The sequence below is a fragment of the Sturnira hondurensis genome, unplaced genomic scaffold (assembly GCF_014824575.4).
Source record: "Sturnira hondurensis isolate 20B ecotype Veracruz unplaced genomic scaffold, ASM1482457v3 Scaffold0019428, whole genome shotgun sequence".
In the NCBI taxonomy this organism is placed as follows: Eukaryota; Metazoa; Chordata; class Mammalia; order Chiroptera; family Phyllostomidae; genus Sturnira; species Sturnira hondurensis.
Genome location: NW_028092059.1, coordinates 10,683,386 through 10,703,005, shown reverse-complemented (window position 1 = coordinate 10,703,005; position 19,620 = coordinate 10,683,386). Strand labels below are relative to the sequence as shown.

The following is a 19,620-nucleotide window of genomic DNA, read 5'->3' as shown; positions in this document are numbered from 1 at the left end:
GGCTGACTTTGACACCAGGCAGACTTGAGTTTAAAATTCAAAAATTCTCTGACTAGCTAGAAAATCCAGGAAAAAAATTAATGTCCTTAACCTCATTTTATCCTAAATGGAAATATTTTATAGTTGTATAAGAATTCAAAATAATTAATTGATAATCCCTAACACATAGTGGCTACTCAATAAATGGTAATAATTATATTTATTTATCATTTTTCAAAGGAAAGTTACAACATGTGATTGACTATAATTGTGACACGTGCAGAGTTTTGAAAGTGATCAATGAAATGGACATGGTTATGGATTAGATATTTTAGTACTCAGGAACATTTTCTTAAAGGGTAAATTTACATGTTCACTAGTTACCAGGCATTTAATGTCCCTGTGAACACATGTCATGTAGGTAGAAAATCACTGATTGATTTATTTGGCTAGAAAATTCAGGCACAATACAGAGAATGGCCAAACTATCACTCCAAACAATTATTTAATTAGAAAAATATATTTGCTATTTTTCTGGACTAATCTCTTTGCACTAAGCGTAAGTTAATTACCTAGTTCCAAGAGGTCTGGTTCTTGAGCCTATTTTACCAAACTTCATTCCCCTCAATTCTCAGACTAAAATGTGAGTCCCATTTCTCCACCATGTTAGGTAACAAGTAGTTGTTCAAAGCAGCCAGTTTGTCTTCCCCTTGAAATATTCTTTTGCAAATTCACATCAGCAAACTTGTCCTAATTCTATACCACCAAACATTTCTCAAAAGTAAGACAAGTAAGGCTGTGGTAAACTATGTCACTCTCCAATTATTTGGTCTCTCCTCTTGTGGGGAGATTATACCTCATTTTCCTGTTGAACCCAGTCAGATATGGCCTTGTGATTTGCTATGGCAAATAGAGTGTGAAGTAACATGTGTTACTTCTGGGATGAATCTGTAAGAACACACCCTCTTTCCCTCTCCCCTGAAACTGTGGAAGTGTTTGTTAGGTTGGATCCTCTACCAGCCTGTATTCCTTGGTGACTCCCAAGCTGAGCCCTTTGGCATCTCCCACTGAACATAGCATGAGTAAGAATCTCTGTTGTTTTAACCTGTTATAACCTAAGATTATAAGTTGTTTGTTTTCACAGCATAACCTCACCCATCCTAACAGATGGTAGTAAACACAAGACCAAAAAAATGCATGTCAGAAAATCATGCTTTATAACAGATTAGGTTTTCTAAAACAGGTAATTAAAGGCAGGAAAGTCAAGAGTTCAGTATGCTACACCAACAATCACTGTTAAAGATGCAGCTCTCTTGTAGCCTTAAAAGTGATTACCTTTCTAATAAAAAAATGTTATGCCCAGTAGTGGTGCAAAAATTTTTAATTATACATGTACATAAAGTGAAATTTTAGAAATATCTTTGCTTGTATGTTTACCTAGAAAATGTTTTTAACAAAGCTGACAAAGGACTTCTTCAAAACTTTAGAAATAACTTGTTTAGAGTAATGGAGGAATAATGATGATAGACAAAGCAACTAATATTTACTATACACGTTAAAAATTAAGGACGGCCTATTATTCCAAAACTGAAAATAGCCATTAATTAAAAACAGTGTAAGAATATTACTTTAGTGCAATCCTGGCAATATATACACCAAAACAAACTGGAATTTTCTTTGGAAACTTATAAATGAAACATAAAACATTTTTCTAAAAACAAGTTATTTGGGTTGGGGGGCAAGATAGCTGCCTAGGTAAACACAGTTTGCCTCCACATACAACCACATCAATATTACAACAAAATTATAGAACAACCATCACTCAGAACTGTCAGAAATCAAGTTGAATGGAAGTCCAACAACTGCAGAATTAAGGGAACCACATCCATGAAGACTTGTAGAGGGGAAGAGACATGAAACAGCTGGTCCCATATCTAAGTGTGGTGAATAAAAATTTGGGAGAGATACCTTGGGAGCAAGGATTCCTAGCCCCACACCAGGCTCCCTAGCCCAGGGTTCCAGTGCCAGGAAAATAAGTTCCCATAACTTCTGGCTGTAAAAACCAGCAGGGACAGAGTTGGGGGAAAAATTGCTGGAATCCCAAGCAGTTTCTCCTAAAGAACCCACACATGGACTTTCTCAGACTCACTCCGTCTGAGCTCCAGCACCAGGATAGCAGCTTGGAAGGCACCAGTGGCATACAGGGAGGAACTGAAGTGTCTGGCATCAAAGTAAGAGCTTGGGGGACAGCTTTTGCTAAGAGGGGAGGGCAGAGTCACAGAGTCAGCAGGCAGTTGCCATATCTGAGACTCCCTCAAACTGGCTAACACTGTTTACCTTGCCCTGGAGATCCCCTGAGGCACTGTCCCAACCAACCTACAGCTATTAACCAATAGCTTTTTCATATGAATGGATGGTCTTGGTTCATGCCTCACAACTTCCTAATTCCTTTCAAACAAGCAACCTCTGGCCTCAGTGAGCCCACATCTTGCTAAGTGGCCCCAGGCACAGCACTAGTGGCAGCCAGCCTGGATTCACAGCTTGGCTTTGCCTGGGAATCTCCAATCCCAGCACAAGTAGCAGCCATCTCAGATTTCTCTATAGTTCAGGAAGAGCGGCACTTGGCAAAACACAGGTGGGAGCTGACATTGGCCTGTACCACCTGGGAAATTCTAGAGTCTACACACCCAGTAGACTACTATAGACCACATTGGAGTACAATGACCCCACCCCTGAACAGTTGACCCTGAACAGAGGGTGGAGGTTGGTGGCCAGTAGTCACAGCCAGTCCTTGCAGCTGATTGGCCTGGGTAAATCCTTCCCATAGACCTGCCGATAGGAATCAAGGCTCAAGTACAAGTAAGAGGTGAAACCACATGAGGGGTGTACCTCAAGTACCCAGCTTGGGTGACAGGGGAGGCTGTGCCACTGTATTCTACAGGATACCTACTACATTAGGCCATGCTACCAAGACACAGAGGAGTCATAGCACCTCAACCTAATACATGGAAACAAACACAGGAAGGCTGCCAAAATGAGGAGAAAAAGAAACATGGCCCAAATCAAAGAAGAGATCAAAACTCCAAGAGAAGAACTAAACAAAATGGAGATAATCAATCTATCAGAAGCAGAGTTCAAAACACTGGTTATAAAGATGTCCAAGGAACTTAGTGAGGACCTCAACAGTATAAAAAAGATTTAGTCAGAAACAAAGAATTTATTAATTGAAATAGACAACAATTTACATGGAAACAATAGTAGAGTAGATGAAGCTGAGAATCAAATCAATGATTTGGAACATAAGCAAGCAAAAACCAAGCAATTAGAATAAGGATAAAAAAGAACACCTTCAAAAAAATGAGAATAGTGTAAGCAGCCCACAGAACAATTCAAGCATTCCAACATTCACATCATAAAGATGCCCAAAAAAGAAGAGAAAGAGCTAGAAATTAGAAACCTATTTGAAAAAAATAATGAAAGAAAACTTTCCAAATTTGTGAAGGAAGTTGATGTGCAAGTCCAGGAAACACCAAGAGCCCCAAACAAGAAGGCTGCAAAAAGGTCCACTCCAAGGCACATTATAATTAAAATGCCAAAGGTTAAAAAGAAAGAAAGAATCTTAAAAGCAGCCAGAGAAAAGCAGTTAGTTACCCGTACAAGCGTTCCCATAAAATTGTCAGCTGATTTTTTTTAAAGAAACTTTGCAGGCTAGAAAGGACTGGAAAAAATATTCAAAGTCATGAAAAGCAGGGACCTACAGCCAAGACTGCTCTACCCAGTAAAGCTATCGCTTAGATCTGAAGGGCATATAAAGAGCTTCCCATAAAATTTAAAAAAAAAAACTAAAGGAGTTCATCATCACCAGACCATTATTATATGAAATGTATTTAAGGAAAAGAAGATCAAAGCTATGAACAATAAAATGGCAAAATTATATATCTATCCAAAACTGAATCTAAAAAATAAACTGAGCAAACAAGATCAGAGGCAGAATCATGGATATGGAGAGGGTTTTAATGGTTGCCAGGTAGGAGGTAGGAGGTAGGTGTAGGGGAATGGGTGAACAGGTGGAGGGATTTAGAAGTACAAATAGGCAGTCACATAATAACCATGGGAATGTAAAGTACAGTATAGGAAATGGAATAGCAAAAAAAATTATTTGTGTGACCCATGGACATGAACAATGGTATGGGGATTGCCTGAGAGAGTGGGGATACTTGGTGGAGGGAAGCAAAGAGGAAAAAAGGGGTCAATTGTAATAGCATAATCAATTAAGCAATTTAAAAACAAGTTCTTTTTACTTTAAAATTGCCATGATTAATAATGTTTCACTGAATACTAATCACTCACCAGAACAGTAATAAGTTATTTTTATGTTCTAGGAAATAGCTTTGTAAGTCCCTACAGCTCAGAGTAGACATGATTATTCAGAGAAAAAGTTCTTCCAGTGAATTCTGGCCAATTTCTGCAGAAAGAAGAAATGTTCTCCCTCTCTTCAGAAAGAGTCATGACCAAGTTCTATTGATCTACCTCAAATAGGCAATACATTTCAGAAATAAACAATAACATAATCAAAACTTAAAATGGCAAAATACAAAGATGTAGGAATTGAAAAGTAATTCAGGTTAGCTAAAGCTTGAATTTAAAAAGCAGGAGAACAAAAAGTTAGAAAATATTGTGGCAGAGCCTGATAATTATCCTACAATATGAATTATCCCCATTTCCCTCAGCAATGGAACATTCATCTCAAATAAAGACTGCATATACCAGACTTCCTTGCATAGTGAGGTCATGTGTATAAGTTCTGGACAATAGTTATTGATGGAAATGTTGTGAACAACTTCCAGAAATGTCTTTAAATGAAATAAACAAACTCTTTTGATGTTGAAAGAACAACAAAATAGAAGGAGCCTGCGTTGCCGACACTGTGAAGGGCCATATTACCTCACAATTACTTACATTTCCAAGATAGAAATTTCTATCTTTTTTAGTCACTGTTATATTGCAGTTTTCTGTGACTTTTAGATGGGCATGATGGGCATAAATAATACATGTTGTGTACTTGTGCCCCTCCAAATCATATTTTGCCCCCTAAATGATAATATGTGAAATAGGTCCTGTAAAAAAGATAGTTAATGTTAAATGGGGTCAAGAGAGTGACATCTTAATCCAATAAGACTCATGTCCTTAGAAGAAAAGGAAGAGAGACACCAGAGGCAGCTCTCTCTCTCTCTCTCTTTGTGAGCACACAGAGGAAAGGCCATGTGAGGCAGCTGTCTGCAAACCAGAAAGAGAGGTCTCACCAGAAACCAATGTGAAAGCATCTTAATCTTGAGCTTCCAAATGTGTAGAACTATAAGAAAATAAATTTCTGTTGTATAAGCTTCTCTGTCATTGGAAATACCACTTGTCTCTGGTACTTTGTATGGCAGACTGAGCTAGGACTGTGCAGATGTACAGAGAACCACATCCAAGGCACTGCATGCCATACTGAGGAATCTAGATGTTACTGAGCAGAGGTGATGACCAACAGAGATGGAAATAATCAAGGTAGAAAATGAATATGATACCTGGCTAGTGTAGCTCAGTGGATTGAGCACAGGCCTGCAAACCAAAGGGTCACTGGTTCAATTTCCAGTCAGGGCACATGCCTGGGTTGTAGGTCAGGCCCTCAGTAGGGGGCATGTGAGAGGCAACCACACATTGATGTTTTCCCCCCTTTCTTTCTCCCTTACCCTCTCTATGAAAATAAATAAATAAAATCTTTTAAAAAATAAAATGAATATGATAACAGTGATCCAAGGAAAGATTGAAGTCAGTAAGAATGCTATGAAGTGATAAGATTCACAATATATAAAACGTTGTATAAAAGATGAAGAATTTTTTCAGATCTTTGACATTTCTCACAATGTCAACTCTATGAGACATGATATTCTTCAACATTAAATTCAAAACAATTGAAGAATTTCCATTGAAATAGATAATTCAACAATAAAAAATTAGAGACTTTCATTCCCCATTTGCAACTATTGATAGGACAAATAGGTAGAAGATCCACAAGGAAATCGAAGAACTGGACAGAACTGTAAATTAACCAATATACCACCCATTTTTTCTTCTAATGTGTCCAAGAATTTTGAAACCTATGCTCTCAGTATTTATACAATATGAAAATTTGTTCAGTAACATTCTGTGAGGAATGTCTGCTCATGAAAAACTCAAACCAATAAAACTTCATGAATGTAAATCCTGGAAAAAGTGTTTTGATTTTATTTACCTACATAATTGATTTTCATAGTATGGATTATTCACAGTGTTTGTTTTCATTCTGCTTCTCCAAGATATTCAACCTGTTTCATAATATTTGTATCTTGCTACCTAATGATGTTTATAAATAAAAGCAGACTCATTTTAACATTAGCTCAAATGAGACATAACAAGAAAGACAAAACTGTGGCAAATAAAAATAATCCTAAATCTCATTATATGTGAAAACTGGTTTTCCTGAATCTCATTATACATGAAAACTGGTTTTCCTGCTGCTCAAGATTTACCATGTGATTGATCTTTCCCTTTGTGAACAAACTTGAGAATCGAAGTCAGTCATATTATCCTCCAAAAGAACCACAAAGACACATGTTTCAAAGCTCAGATCTAACATTCTAAAATATCAGGTTAAATATTAAGCTCATTTAAGTATGCTTGACTTTTATTGAGTTAATAAATATTATTATATTTGTAATATTTAATAATTTTTTCTAAGAACAAAACATTTATTGATTGTATCTACCCTGTCCAATACTTATAAATTATATTCTATTTAATCCTAACACCAAGACTATGAGGTATTATAACAGCCATGATGTATTATACAGACTAGGAATTTCAAAGGGGTAAAGTGAATGTCTTTCCATGTTGTACAGCTAATAATGGGCAAGTTAGGATTTATATTTGAACTAACTCCAACACTTTAATTTTCCTATAGAAGACACTGTATAAAGCACAGAAATATACAAACCATAATTGCTAGATATAAAAATAACGCACATCTATTTCTTTATTTTAGAATTCAAAGTGATTGCCCTAGCTGCTGTGGCTCAGTGAATTGAGCACCGGCCTGAAAACCTAAATGTCAGGGGTTCATTTCACAGTCAGGGCACATGCCTGGGTTGTGGGCCAGATCCCCAGTAGGGGGTGCACGACAGGCAAACACACATTAAAGATTCTCTGCCTCCATTCCTCCCTCCCCCTCTGTCTAAAAATAAATAAAATCTTTTTTTAAAAATTGGAAAAAGTGCTAGAAAAATTAAGAAATCCATATTTCTATCATGCAATAAAAAACACTAGTAAATTTTGGTAAATTTACCCAGAGTGCTTTTCTTTTACTGTTTTTCTTTGCCTTTTTAATTTATTTTAAAAAGTAATATGCACATTTTAGAATATTTTAAAAGCATAGAAATAAATTAAATAAAAAGTAAAAGTCCTCACCTCATTTCTTTTCCTCAACATTTTTCCCACTCAGCAGAGAAACACCTTTAAGAATTTGCTACTTATCATTCCAGAAAAGTGTGTGTGTGTGCACAGACACACACATTCATACAGTCATGAATTGTGTTTCATAAAAGCTTATCTAAAGAAGAGCAGAGATAGGACTACCAGATTGGTGGAGTGAAGATCTTAGTAAATATTTCTCCCCTCATAAAAGTATAGTGACAACAGTCTAAAAAATTTTCTTTAGGAAAAACTGTGGAACCTTGGTTAAAATACCAGGGTTGATGACACTGTGGCCTTATTTACTTCTACCTTTTTTTTACCCCACTATAATCTTGAAAATCAGGAGCCTCACAATCACCACAGATATGTAGATCATTGGCCTTTCAGGCCACTGGTGAAGGCAGCCTCTCACAAAGTCCCATCCTCAGAGCATTGTCCTTATGACCTGTCTCATAGCTCCATGGAAAAGCCCCATTCCCTGGGGCATTATCAGTACTTAAAGCTAGCTGCCAAGAAAAAACTCCCATCCCCAGGGCAATTGTTAAAAATAATCAACAACAAGCCCTGGTTGGTGTAGTTCAGTGGATTGAGCACGGGCCTGTGAACCACACGATCGCCGTTCGATTCCCAATCAGGGCACATGCCTGGGTTTCAGGCCAGTTCCCACTTCCTGGCAGGGGACTCATGAGAGGCAACCATACATTGATATTTCTCTCTCTCCCTCCTTCCCTTCCCCTCTAAGATAAATAAATAAAATATTTTTTAAAAATAAATATAATCAACAACAATTATTTCACATTACAGCTGCCTAAAGCTTTGATGCCAGTTGAGGCAAAAAAAAGAGTCTGACCAAAAACCTAAAAGAAAGGTTTGGAGAAAGTTGCCCATAGGAAGCCTTGAAAAGTTATAAAGTATTCATTCCCTGGATCTAGAGGGCTGCATACATGGAGAGGGTTGTGCATGTGCCAAGGAAATCCTTGAAACAGCAATTATATTAGTCAGGGTTCTCCATTGAAACAGAACAAATAGCATGTACATATAGAAACAGAATTCTTTTAAGGAGCTGGCTCATGCTATCATAGAGGGTTGTCAACTCTAAAATTTGTAGGACAGACAGACAGTTTGGAAATCCAGAGGAAAAAAATGTCAGTGTAGCTTCAAAGGGAATTTAGAAGCAAAATTTCTCCTTTGTCAGGGAATCGCAGTCTTTCCTTTTAAGACCTTCAACAGATTAAATGGGGCCTACCCACACTGTGGAGGATAAACTGCTTTACTCAGTCTACAGATTTAAATGTTAATCACACCTAAATATATTTCAAAGCAACACCCAGACTGTTATTTTTTAATTTATTAATTTTTAGAGCAAGAGAGAGAAACATTGATCTGCTGCTCACCCATTCATGCATTCACTGGTTGACCTTTATATATGCCCCAAGTGGAGAATGAACTCACAACCCTGACACATTGAAATGATGCTCCAACAAACCGAGCCACCCTGCCAGGGTCCATTTACATTGTAATTTGACCAAACATCTGAGTATCATGGCCCAGCAGAGCTGACACCGAACCTTAACTATCACCACCACAATCTTTCACCTTTTGCCGATTGTGAGGTTCTAAGCCTGCAGAAAGTAAAAGTTATGCCAGAGTTGTTAACTGCCAAAAAGTAGAAGAGGTACCCCGACATACAGATACAGAGATCCTTGACAGAGGGTAGAAGACTTATTGGTTCAAAAAAATCTAAAATCTCTGTCTGGTCCTTTACCTTTGAAGTCACTGAGCAGAGATTTCAAAAGTCACCCACTATGAGACATAACAAATGCCTTAACAGAAGTAAGCCAGGAAAGTCACTAAACAAACAAACAGCAACCGAAAAAGATAAAGAAACAACAGCAAATTCTGGAGAGGGGTGAGAAAAGAGTTACTGATTTCTAGAATGGTTACATTTTATTATCTAAAGTGTCTAGTTGTCAAGAAAAACACAGAAATGGGAAAATATGGCACTTAAAATTTTTAGAAGAAATGCTCTCTGAAGGGTTTCAGATGTTGAATTTACAAACAAGTAAAGTCAGCTATTAAAGTAAGTTCATAATACTATAGGAAATTATGTCTAAAGAATGAGAGAAGATTATGACAATGTTACCTCAACACATGCATAAATTAATAAGAAATAAAAGGATAAAGGAGAAAAAGAAAAGCAAAAACACATAAGATATAAAAATAGCAAAAGCAAATATAAATTCTAAATTGTCAGTAATTCAATTGAATTAAAAAGGAAAGTGAATACATATTGACAGAAAATATTTTTAAATGACCCAACTACATGCTCTCTACAAAAGACATTTTATATTCAAACACACAAATAGAGTAAAAGCAAAATAATGGAAAATAATATATTATGCAACATAGCTGAAAGCAAGCTGGAGTGCTTACATCAATATTTGACAAAGAAGCTATTAAGACAATATTATAACTAGACACAAAAAGCATATTTTATAATGATAAAAGTTTTAATCCATCATAAAGATATAGCAATTATAAACATATGCACCTAATAACAAAGCCCAAAAATATATGATGGATAAAATCTGAAAGAATTGAAGAGAAAAATAGATAAATCAACAGGAAAAATTAAAGACCTTAATGCCACATTTATAATAATTGATAGACCAACTAGGCAGATCTATGGCAAAACAGAAGTCTTGGACAACACTGTAAACCAACAAGATCTAACAGACATTTATAGAATGCACGCTACCCAATGGCAGTATTACACACACTTTTCTCAAGCACACAAGGAATATTCTCAGGATAGAATATATGCCAGACATCAGACAAGCCTCATAAAATTTTAAATGATTGAAATCATATGAAATTTGTTCTCGGATATGGTATTAGCTATCAATGAAAATAATAAATTTGAAGAACTTACAAATATGAAGAAATTAAATAATAAGCAACTAATCAAATGAATCAAAGTAGAGTTACTACGAAAATTAGGAAAAAAATTGAGAAGATAAAACCCAAAGCAAAACTTATCAAATTTATTTCATGAAGCTAAAATAGTAACAGAAAAAAATCTGTAGCTTGAAACACCTATATTTAAAAAGAATAAAGTTCATAAATCAATAACCTAAACTTCTATTTTAAGAGACTATAAAAAGAAGAGAAACAAGCCCAAGAAAACATTTAAAAAGTAAATAATAAAGCTTAGAGTAGAAATGAGTGAAACAGAGATTGAAAAAAATGGAGAAAATCATCAATATAAAAATTGGTTCCTTAAAAAGTCAATAAAGGTGATAAATATTTAGACAGTCTGAAGCAAGAAAGAAGAAAAAAGAGGGAAGACTCAGAATGCTAAAGTCCAGAATGAAAGAGAGGATATCATTGTGAGAGCCAGAATAATGATCATGTGAATGTAAGATCTTAACCTGCAGAACCTATGACTATGTCACCTTACATTTAAAAAAGGGACTTTGCAGATAGGGTTATGTTAGGATCTAGAGACAGGGATATTAGCTGAATTATCTAAGTGGGCCCAACCAAGCTAGACTGATACTTAAATTAGAGAATATTTTCCAGCTGTAGTCAGAGGGAGATTTGACTATGAAAAATGGTAAGAAGGATGGAATGTTGCTAGCTTTGATATGGGAAAGAGAGGCCACAAGCCAAGAAACAGAAGCCATGGTCTCTTCAGCTGGAAAAAATAAGGGAATGGCTTCCCCAGCACAGGCTCCAGAAAGGACGAGGCCTACAGACCTTGACTTCAGCCTAGTGCCACAACATTTTTTAAGTAAGAAAAAAACTGACTACCCAGAATTTTATTTCTACTAAAATTATCAGAAATAAAAAGGAAATCAAACCAATCTCAGACAAATTTTAAAAAAGAGAATGTTGCCAACAGATATACCTTAAATGAATAGCTAAAAGAAGAGAAACAGAAGGAAACTTGTAACATCAAGAAGGAAGAAGTAACAATGGATACAGCAAAAAGTACAATAGGCCTCCCTTCTCTTGAGTTTCTTAAATTGCATTTGGTGGTGAAAACAAAAACATGACATTATCTGATGTGGCTCTCAATGTGTGTAGAGAAAATGATTTGAGCAAGTATTTTACAAGTAGAGAGGATAAAGGGGTATAAACGTAGGTAAGGTTTCTATATCTCATTCATACTGGTAAAATATCAATACCAGTAGTTTACAAAACATAGAGTAAGAACTAAAAATCTATGCAAAGAATTATATTCAGAAATACTAAAAACAAAAGGATTTCTAAAAACTGTGCAAGTAACCCGTGAGGAAAAAAAGAAAAGGAAAACAGAGAGAACAAACCAGCAAATAAAAATTTCATTACATAACTTTAAGATATCAAAAAGTACATTAAATGTAAAGGCTTTAAAAACACATTAGCAGGATCTATAAGAATCATGATATAAATTTATGCCATCTACAAGAAATTTGCTTCTATTATAATGATATAAGAAAGTTAAAATTAAAATGTATACAAGGTTATACTTCAGAAGCATTCATCAAAAGGAACAATAAGCGCTGGTTGGTGTGGCTCGGTGGATTGAGAGCAGGCCTGAAAACCACACAATCGCAGTTTGATTCCCAGTCAGGGCACATGCCTGGGTTGTGGGCCAGTTCTCATCAGGGGACTCACGAGAGGCAGCCATACATTGATGTTTCTCTCCTTCCTTTCCTCTCTAAAAGATAAATAAATAAAATCTTTTTAAAAAGGGAAGAATAAGTTACTACATTAATATTATATAAAGTAAACTTCAAAGCAAAGAAAATTACCAGAGAAAGAGATGGACATTAGGTAATGATAGAAAGGTCAACCCACCAATAAAACATAGCAACCCTAATGAGAACTATAAAATATCTGAAACAAAAATAATAGAACTGAAAAGAGAAATAGACAAACACAATTACAATTATAACTTCCATATATCTCTATTAATAGCTGAGAAAAACCACACAAAAAAATTCCAGAAAGGATATAGAAAAACTCTAGATCCAAGATAGTGGAGGAGTGAGAAGAAGCTATGCTAACCTCCCAGGACCAATCTAGAATCAAAACTAAATTGTAGAAAAAAATCATCCTGAATAACCAACGGAACACTAGCTAGAGAAAAGCCTTATAACCACACACAGACAGAAAAACCCACTTCACCAAAATGTGACTGGTAAGGAGTATGGACAGGGTGCAAAAGGGCTGGCTGGGATCACACAGGTGGCAGCTATAGTTCCAACGATATTTCAGCAGCGGGGGGGGGGGGTTCCCCTGGGAAGTGGGGGATCTAAAACATAATCTGGGCTCCCCAGCTTGTAGCATCAGAGCCAGGAAAGGAACCCAGATAACATCCAGCTGTGAAAACAGGCAGAACTTGGTCTGCTAGGGACAGACAGCTGGAAACACAGAGAGCCTCTCAAAGGGCCAACCTATAACATTTCTTTGCATCCATTTATCCTGGGCTCTGACAGAGGGAGGACAGAGTCAACTAGAAATGTTTGAGGACAGTCTGGGGTTGGTGGCTCTGGGGAGAGATTTGAAGTAACAGCCACCAGGGTCCCTGTGCTGAGTCATTCCCCATACTGTAGGGGCCATCTTTCTTAGGCAGAGCACTGCCCCCAACAGGCATCAGCCTTAGGGGAAGCAAATCACCTGCACAAAGGAATTGCTCTGCCCCACCCTGTGGTGCTTAATCCAGGCTGCTGATTACAGCTGGAGGTTATATCACTGATTAGTTTAACTAAGTCAGAAACTACAAAGAAGCAGACAAAATGGGAAGACAAAAAAACAGACTACACATGAAAAAACAAAAGAATTCTCCAGAAGAAGAATTGGATGCAATGGAAGCATTTTATCAGATCAGGAATTTAGAGTAATGATTATAAGGATACTTAACAGCATGAAAAAAAAGATAAGAAACCACAAAGAAGGACCAGTCAAAAATAAAGCCTCAAAACTTCTGACCGAAAATACCTGCGGGGTATAAGGTGGCAGGAGAAACTCCAAATTTCACAGGAGAGTTTGTTGGAGAGACCCAAAGAGTCCTAGAATGCACACAAAACCATCCCTCTGTTAACTGCACCAGAAGGGCCCAATTTGCTTGTGGGTAGCAGGCAAAGTGATTGAAAGCCAGCCAAGAGCCAAGCAAGTGGCATTGTTCCCTCTCTGGTCCCTCCCCAACAGACAGCACCACAACACAGTGACCTGAGGTGCCCTACCCTGGTGAATACCTAAGGCTCCACCCCCTTTCAACATAACAGGTGTGACAAGACAAAGAAATATGGCCCAAATGAAAGAACAGATCGAAACTCCAGAAAAAGACCTAAGCAGTGAGGAGATAGACAACCTATCTGATACAGAATTCAAAACACTGGTAATCAGGATGCTCACAGAATTGACTGAGCTCAGTTGCAAAATGAAGGAAGAAATGAAAGTGAAGTAAAATAAAGTGCTTTGTTTCACTTTATTACTTAAAGTGAAACAAAGCAAAATATACAGGGAACCAACAGTAAAAAGAAGGAAACCAGGACTTGACTCAATGGATTGGAACAAAAGGAAGAAATAAACATCCAACCAGGACAGAATAATAAAACAAGAATTAAGAAAAATGTGGAGAGGCTTAGGAACCTATGGGACAAACTTAAGCCCTCCAACATCCAAATTATAAAGGTGCCAGAAGGAGAAGAACAAGAGCAAGAAGTTGAAAACTTATCTGAACAAATAACGAAGGAAAACTTCTCCAGTCTGGTGAAGGAACTAGACTCCCAGGAAGCCCAGAGAGTCCCAAAGAAATTGGGCCCAAGGAGGAGCACACCAAGGCATGTCATAATCAAGTAAAGCGAGATTAAAGACAAAGAGAGACTCTTAAAAGGACAAGAGGAAAGGAGAGAGTTACCTACAAAGGAGTTCTCACTAAACTATCAGCTGATTTCTCAAAAGACACCTTGGAAGGAAGAAGGGGCTGGAAAGAATTACTCAAAGTTGTGAGAGGCAAGAACCTACACCCAAGATTACTCTATCCAGCAAAGCTATTCTTTAGAATGGAAGGGCAAATAAAATGCTTCCTAGATAGGGTCAGGTTAAAGTTTATCATCACCAAGCCCTTATTATATGAAATGGTAAAAGAACTTATCTAAGAAAAAGAAGAAAATCAAAACCATGAACAGTAAAATGACAACAAACTCATAACTGTCAAGAACTGAACCTAAAAACAAAAACAAAAACTAAGCAAACAACTAGAACGGGAACAGAACCAGAGAAATGGAGATCACATGGAGGGTTATCAGCAAGGAGGGGGAGAGGGAAGAATGGGGTAAAAAGTACAGGGAATAAGAAGCATAATTGGTAGGTACAAAATAGACACGAGGAAGTTAAGAATAGTATGGAAAATGGAGAAACCAAAGAACTTATCCGTACAACCCATGGACTTGAACTAAGGAGGGGGTCAAATGCTGGAGAGCAAGAGGGTGCAGAGTGTAGGGGAGGATAGAGAGGAGAAAAATGTTGGGACAACTGTAATAGCATAATCAATAAAATATACTTTAAAAAATATTTAACCTTTTGTGACAGTGTGGATAGGATTTGGAGAGCATTACGCTAAGTGAAATAAGCCAGTCAGAGAAAGACAAAATCCATATGAGTCCACTCACATGTAGAATCTAACAAACGAACTCTCCTAATAAGGAAAATAGAGACAGACTCAAAAATAGAGAGCAGGGTGCCAGCTAAGGGGTGTGGGGAGGGTTCGCGTTAGAGGGACTGAGCACAGAGGAAAAAGGACTCATGACCATGGACAACCGTGTGGTGATTGTGGTGGCACAGGGTTATAAAGTGACTAAATGGTAATGGTAAAAGTAAAATAAAATTTAGTCTATTTGTGAAATTCCTGTGAGTTGTTATTAAGTTATGAGACCAAAAATGTGGTCAAAATAAAACAGTTATTGAAAAGTGAAGGTACTCTACAGAAGCATCCAGGTCACTGAGTAAAAACTGTGGGGATTAAAGTTGCGCAATTTAGCGCTGGAATTTGGTGTTGGTATAATGCAATCCCAACATGAGATAGACAAATAGATTTGGAGAAGTTGGATGACTTATGTGAGACCTTCTGCTTAGAGGCCAAATGATCTAAAACATATTTTGCCTAACATCTTGCCCAATGGTATCTCTACCATACCACAGTATCACACTGTGGCTCTTAATTTCTCAGCTAAGTGACTGACTCTGTTCTCCTCATTGATGAATATGTCATTAAAAGTGTAAGAAGCAGGTGAATTTCTTCCTTGCTGGGCCATCACTTTATTCTCAAGTGATGTTTAACCATGGCACAGACGGGGAAAAAAAAGTCTTCCTTCTTTTTTTGTCTACTTATACTGAAGTTCTTCTCTACAGATGGATAAGACTAGATGTGTCATTTTGTAGAATTATTTCTTTTAAAATCTTTCTTCAATATTTCCTTGTAATTCCCAAAGATAATTTTTACCTATGTATGGCTGTTGTGTATTGCTGTATTAGACAATTGAGCCACAGTTTACAAATTATTTCAGGTAGCATTTAACAAAGTTTCATATCAGAAGCAAATGTCTAAGGTGAAGAGATGTGAATTACAATAGAAGCTGGCAACCTGGACTGAAAATTGGCTAAGGGCAGAAGTTAAGGGTAGGAGTAAATGGAAAAATTTCAAACAAGCCAAGGAATATCTTGGGGAAGAAGATGGGAAAGAAATTCACTAAGACACATAGTGTTTATTTTATGACTGGCACTGTTTTAAGCACTTCACATCCATTAACTTATCTGAGCCCAAGATGATCCTACAAAGTAGGTATTTAACTATCTCTATTTTATACATGTGGTCAATAAGGCAATTAACTGGCCCATCATGTGCCTAGTAAGAGGCAAAACTGGAATTTTAGCCCAGGAAATCCAACTCCAGAGTCCATGCTCTTTATATTTGGATTCAGGTGAAATTAAAATACTTGAATCATATTTCCCAATTTTATACTACATGAGGCTTTTAACCTAGGTAATTTTAGTAGTTGTAAATAAGCACAAAAATTGGAAGAAATATTGAACTCTTTTGCCAAAAATAATTTGTGTATATTGGTTCTATATGTGATTGATCTCCCTTTGTACAATATATTTGGGAGATATTCCAATGTTATGAATCTTGTCCTCTGATGTGAAAATCAGGACTCAAATTCTAAGGCTCTCTCATAGCTGGAGCATTGGCACGTGACTGAGTTGGGCAAATCAGGTGCATGTGCCTTAAACTTTGATTTGGATAAAGCGGATACTGTTGCATGGGCCTTCTGTTTTGCTGTTGTCCGGTACCAGTTGCAAGTTCAATTTCCTGTGGCAGACGTACAAAGAGCTCTAGAAGTATAACGGCTGTGAGCCAAATTCCTCACCTAATACTTGGGATGGCAGAAGTAGTACTGTCGAGAGTTTCTCACCATTTCTCTGCCAAGATTTTGGCTTTTTATTATACCTGGGACGTTAGACCCAAGTCAGTGTCTCTAGCCCTCCAAACATTCTGTGAACCACTGACTTTGCAACACGTTTCTTTTCTGCTTTAGTTAGCCAAAAAGGATTCTGTTGCTTGTTGCTAAGAACCCAGCCAACCAGAGTCAAATGTGAAAACAATATAAAATTACCTTTTAAAAGCGAAATAACGGAAGTTCTAGGAGAATTAAAGGGTTACTATAAATTTTAAAACAATAAAAAGAGATGAAAATATATGTCAATATATATACCAAATCTCTGATTATGAGATGCCCTTGTATTAAACTTTTAAATACATTTGTGAAAATAAAAAGTAAAAAATAAATAGCCAATGAAGGAAATTTTCATAGCAAATAAGATACATGGAGTGTTGTGATCTTTACTACATAAATTTATTTTTTTAAATGAAGAGCACAGATAGATATGGACAAGAATCATAAAAATAGAGAAATGAAGAAAACATGGAAAATCAAAAAATGTTTAGCCATATCAGTTTCTAAAAAAATAAAAATTAGAAAAACTGTATGTTTTGTCTGCCTGTGATTTAGCAAATATGATTGTAATGTTGGTGAATGAAAGATGAAATGCTGTTATTAAATTTAAATCATAGAATGCTCTTAGAAAATTACATGGTATTTACTTTAATGTATTCATAACTTGAGGTAGTAATCCAATTTCTAAAAATCTATTAATATGTGTAGATGCAATCATAAATAAAGAAAAGCTTTACCCACACAGAAGTCCATCGGGGTCTGGTAAAAATTGGAATTGACATAAATGTTAAAAGAGAAGGGTTAAATGTATCCATGGACTTGAACTAAGGAGGGGGTCAAATGCTGGACTCTGGTATATTCAGAGATAAAATAATAGGCTGTCATTAAAACAGTCATTATAAATAATTCTAGTTGTAAAAATGTTTACTGGATAAAGGAGTAAAATTAAATCACAAAATTTCAAAATATGTTCATATATATGTATTTAAAATACCCCAACACTACAAATATAAACATTGACATCTGGCTGAATGAGCATACAAAATACATCCTCACAATATACCCTCACAATAGTATAGAAAAGGGAGACATCAAACACTAAGAAGATACTGGGTCCAGATAGATTTTTGGTTCAAATATATCAAACTCTCAGTAAATAGATATTGTCCATGATGTTTGAATTGTTCTAGTCATAGAAATATGAAAGTTGTGCACTTAAATTATGAAGTTGGTATAGTCATAATAAAAAATTGGAAAATGACAGTTTATGTAAAAGAAATATTTTATAGCTTGCTATGGGCTGAATTGTGTCCTTCCAAGCTCATATTGAAACCCTAAACCCCGATTACCTCAAAATGTGACTGTATTTGGAGACAGGGCTTTTAAAGAGATGATTAAGCTAGAATGGGGCATTAGAGCATGTCTTAATCCAATCTGACTGACATCATAAGAAGAGAAAATTTGGGGACACAGAGAGACAGCAGGGGTGCATGTGCAGAGAGGACCAACCATCTGAGGACATGATGAGAATGTGACCACTTGCAAGTCTGACGGAGGTCTCAGGAGAAAACTAACCCGCTCACACTTCAGTCTTTGATTTCTAGCCTACAGAACTGTGAGAAAACAAATTTCTGTTGTTTAAGCCACTCTATCTGCAATATTTTGTTATAGCAGCCCTAGAAAACTAATACATATATTTACTTCCTTTACAAAATTTGATGTGAAAATACTAGGTTATTTGTTTTCAAAATTCAGGCCTGTATTTAGAGAATAAGATATCATAACCAATAGTTGTTTTCTTAGGAATGCAAGGATGGTTCAAAAAGCAATCCATCAATGTAATAAACTGAAGATTTTTTAAAATAACTGTTTTATTGTGATATAGTACACACACCATAAAATCAGTGGTTTTTTAGTGTATTCACAATTTTTTTCAAATATCACCACAAAATTTATACCATTTCTACCACTCTCTACCCATTAGCAGTCATTCTTTTTATCTCAACCACCTAGTATCTGACCATCACTATTCTATTTTCTGTCTATATGGATTTTCTATTCTGGACATCTCATATAAATGGAATTTACACATTAACTTTCTGACAGGCTTCTTTCATCAAACATAATAGTTCAATGTTAATCCATATTGTAATATGTCAATTCTTCATTCCTTAACATTTACAAATAAAGACTATACTTTCAGGGATCACTTCTATAGTTTGTTCCAAATAATTTTCCATTATGGATATACTTCATTTTGTTTATCCATTCATCAGTTGATGGACATTTGGGCTGTTTATCACTTTTTGAGTATTTTGAATAATATTTCTATAAAGCTTATGTGTAAGTTTTTGTATGGATTTATGTTTTCTTTTCTCTTGAGTATATGCCTAGGAGGGGAATTGCTGAGTAATAAGGTAACTTTATATTAACTGGTTGAGAAGCTACCATAGTATTTTTCTGGGTTTTTCTTTTTATTGTTCTTCAAGTACAATTGTGTCCATAGTCATAGTATTTTTCAAAATGGCTACACCATTTTACATTCTCACAGCAATGTGTAAATATTACATTTTCTCCACAAACTTGCCAATATATATTATTGTTTGTTTTATTAAATAAACAAATCGTAGTGGGTGTGAAA

At 36.1% G+C, this 19,620-nt stretch overlaps 1 pseudogene; it reads left to right on the top strand.

The window, feature by feature from the left end:
- Positions 1-19,166: 19,166 nt before the first annotated feature.
- On the top strand, positions 19,167-19,263 carry LOC118974457 (uncharacterized; annotated as a pseudogene).
- The last annotated feature ends 357 nt before the right edge of the window (positions 19,264-19,620 follow it).